This window comes from Aethalodelphis obliquidens, unplaced genomic scaffold (assembly GCF_003676395.1).
Source record: "Aethalodelphis obliquidens isolate GAN/ISIS:26980383/991018 unplaced genomic scaffold, ASM367639v1 scaffold11, whole genome shotgun sequence".
Classification (NCBI taxonomy): Eukaryota; Metazoa; Chordata; class Mammalia; order Artiodactyla; family Delphinidae; genus Aethalodelphis; species Aethalodelphis obliquidens.
Genome location: NW_020837955.1, coordinates 15,539,972 through 15,544,122, shown reverse-complemented (window position 1 = coordinate 15,544,122; position 4,151 = coordinate 15,539,972).

Below are 4,151 nucleotides of genomic sequence, written 5' to 3'. Positions count from 1 at the left end.
CCAAGATTGACTTTATGGGAATCAGGATGCCAGGTAGTGGTGATCACACTGTCTCTCCTTACCCAGACTCCCTTCTGCCAGCCATGGACACCTGCTGTCAGGTGGGAAGAAAGGGTGAACTCCACCTTGGAGACAGTTCTCCCTTTGAGCAAGAGTGCATCTGCCATGCGCAGACACCAGTCCTCTCTACACCAGAAGGGAAACACACTTTCTCTTTAGTACACCTGGCCATTCACTCATGCCCCTGTGCCAGGCACGGTGCTAAGCATTTGGCACGTGTGATCTCATTTCAGCCTCCAAACAGCAGCCCCATTTTCAGATGAGGAAGCTGTGGCTTAGAAAGGTCAGCTGCCTGCCCCCAGGCACACCTAGGATGCGGTTCCAAATGCAAGCTTGCCTAAGCCCAAAGCCGGATTGTTGACACAGTTCCAGCAGTTAGGAAAATGCTCTGGAGCAGCTGCAACTCCACTGCCTGGGTCATGATGGGCTGCCCAGGGTGACAAAGCCCTTCTCCCCCCACCAGAGCTTGAGCCCGAAGTCAAACATCCAAACCATCGCTTCCTCTTTGTTTAGGGCAAGAGGCTGAGCATCAGCTTCCGTTTCCTCCTGCCTAGTGTCATAACAGATTACAGCCCCAATGACCTAAAAAAGGCCTTCCTGCTGGCCCTGGGCTCAGTGCTTTGGACGCAGAAGCCCTGTTCCTTCCACATGAGCCTCAAAGAGGCTTTTAAGAGCAGTGGCTACAGGGGGTGCTCCTTGGTTAAGAGTTGGATCTCCCAGCTTTTGCCCATTGATCGCCTGTGTGACCTTAGGGGTGTCACTCAACTCTTTGGAACCATGTTTCCCCATCTGTGAAGTGAGGACACGTGCTCTGTCCTCCTCACTTAGATAGTAGCTGAGAAGCTGTTTTGTTACTCAAGAGGAGTGTTTTGCATTATAGTAATGAGCTCACATTTATTGCCTTCTCATTATGTGCAAGGCAGTGTTAAGCACTTTTACATGTGTTACCTTATTTAGTTCTCATAAACTCTATGGGCAGGGTAGGCATTCTTATCTCCATTTTACAGATGAGGAAAACTGAGGCTCAGAGAGTAAGGTGACTTGCTCAAGGTCAGACAGCAAGTGGTAGTACTTGAATTCTAACCCTGAGGGTCTGACTACAGGACCCATCCTAGAAACGTTATTAGCCATATATATGTGGCTAGTCATGGAGATGGCTAATGCCTCTGGGTGGAAGACATTGCTGGAATTCAGGGTTGAGGTAGTTAGTCCTTCACCAAAAAGGTGAACCCTGGGGTGCAGGGTGGGAAAGAGTGTGCTCAGGCCATCTGGATGCCTCTTGTCCCCTCTCCTGGCACCACATGTCTTCTTGAGGAGGCCCTGAGCAGATGCCTCAGGGTGGAGGGCCGACAGGGAGGCTGTGGACCTCCAGTGCTCATTCTAGATTGATGGTTCATCCAGGGGCTGTATCCAGTCATGACGCAGACTCGGTTTGCAGGCCCGCAGTGTCTGCTGTCTAGGAAAAGGATAGGAAGGCTGCCACTACCCTGGGCCTTTTCATCTCCGCATCTGATTTGCAAAACCCCAGCGGCTCAGCCATTATTGCTATTTGCAGCTGTCTCTGGTAGGGTTTTGGCTTTAACTGCTTGTTTGCAGAGCTCCCTCTGGTGGCAAAAGTGCACCATGGCACCCTTTACAAGGTACCACTAACAACATTTACGGAGCTGTACGCATTTTGACAAACATACCTTTCGCATTGAAACCACAGAGAGAGTAGCCCAGTGGGTTCAGTAGTATTATTACCACTTTACGGAATATGAAATGCAGACTCAGAGAGGTTAAATCCTTGCTCCGTGTCATGTGGAACGTAAGTCCAGACTCGAACCCAACACTTAACGTCTGTCTTCTCTCAAGTAACTGTCTCCACAACTAGGCCTCTGGTTGCGAGCACCGGCTTGCTTCAATAGTTTCCAGACTTGTCTTCCTCTTCCTCCTCAGGCCACCAGTTCCTTTTTCTCACACTTACAATCCAGCTCTCAGCCTGTGTCCCGGAATGGGGCCCGATGGGAGGAGGTGGTGGTGACCCGTGCAGCTGAGTCAATGCTCAGCAGTCAATGCTGCTGCCTTTGCTGCAGTGACGCTTTCTCATGTTAACAGTCTGGATGCTCCCTCTGCTCTGTGTGCAAGGACGACTTTTTATTTGTAGTAAACCAGTGAAGACTAATATATACACAGAAAAGTGCACAAATTATAAGTGTACAGCTCAATGAGCTATCACGCAGTGAATACATCCATGTAAACTCCCTTCTGATAAAAAATTAGAATATTACCCCTGTGCCCCCTCTCAGCTGTTACCACCATGAAAAGTGCTATCCTGATTTCTAATACTGTAGATTAGTTATGGCTGGTTTCGAGCTTCAGGTGAGCCAGTGTGGCTGGTGAGGCCCCTGGATCATAGCTAGTGCCTTCTTGCTTTGTCTTCACATGGTGGAAAGGGCTAGGCGTCTCTTTCATAAGGCACCAATTCCTTTCATGAGGGTCCACCCTCACGACTTAAACACCTCTCAAAACTCCATCTCCTCATACCATCATCTATGGGGGTTAAGACTTTAACATTTGAATTTGGGGGTGATGCAAACCGTCATTTCATCATTTTGTAACAAGGCGGAAAATTCACACTGTATCAAGTGAAGGAAGCAGAATGCAAAATCTTTGTCAGCTTCTGGTTCATTTACAAGATGGACTCATTGAAGTGTCTTACTCAGTGAGAGCTAAAAAAAATGTTTGTAAAATGAATGTTTAAAGCCTAATCAGCCAAAAGCCCCAGGATCAAGCCTTAGTCTGACAAAATCATATTTACTGACTTGAATTGAGGGAGGGAATTCTGGAGGAATCTTGGAGTGCTGCTCTGCAAGAGAGGGGAGGGAAGCTCTTTTGTAAAGTTTGGGCTCTGGCTAAAGGATTCTGGGGAGTGTCTCAGGGGAGTGGGAATCTGGATTGCTTTCTGGTTCTGAAGTGGAATTAGGAGAAGAGGATATTAAGTAGGTGGGATTGAGTGCTGTCATGAGGCAAGGGTGGTTTAGCAAGTGGGTATCCACAGTAATAAATGAAAATAGCTAAGCGGGTTTAGACCATCACTGCCTGCTTTTTTCTCTTTCCAGCCCAAACTAGTCTTCACTCCTCAGGTCTGGCCAGGTTTTAACTCTTTTTTTTTTTTTTTTAATTGAAGTATAGGTGATTTACAATGTTGTGCCAATCTTTCAAAATGATTCAGTTATACACATACATACTTTTTTTAAAATTAATTAATTAGGCTGCATTGGGTCTTCGTTGCTGCACGTGGGCTTTCTCTAGTTGGCAGCGAGTGGGGGCTACTCTTTGTTGCGGTGCGTGGGCTTCTCATCGCGGTGGCTTCTCTTGTTGCGGAGCACGGGCTCTAGGCACGCAGGCTTCAGTAGCTGTGGCACACGGGCTCAGTAGTTGTGGCTCATAGGCTCTAGAGCACAGGCTCACTAGTTGCGGTGCATGGGCTTAGTTGCTCTGCGGCATGTGGGATCTTCCCGGACCAGGGCTCGAACCCGTGTCCCCTGAATTGGCAGGTGGATTCTTAACCACTGTGCCACCAAGGAAGTCCCCATTTTTAAAAAAATATTCTTTTCCATTTTGGTTTTTCCAAGGAGATTGGATATAGTTCCCTGTGCTATACAGTAGGATTAACTCTTTCAAATAAATTTGTTTCTATGCTTAAGTTTTGAAATTAGATTATTTTCAAATAATATAAATGTACGTTTGTTTTTTAACCTGCAAAGGAATTCCAGTTTTATAAGACTCACTCCTGGGTGGGATAAGAAGAGTGGGAGGGAGACGCAAGAGGGAGGAGATATGGGGGATATACGTATATGTATAGCTGATTCACTTTATTATAAAGCAGAAACGAACACACCATTGTAAAGTAATTATACTCCAATAAAGATGTTAAAAAAAAAAAAAAAAAAAAAGACACTCCTGCGGCCAAGAACCCTAGCCCTGGAATAAGAGCCCCAGCGACTCCCTAACGCCAGCACTTCTTCCCTAGGAACTGATCTCCTCGGAGCCCCTCCCAGATCGGAGCCTGGAGAATACGTGAACCGGATGTTGACTCTTTTGCCATG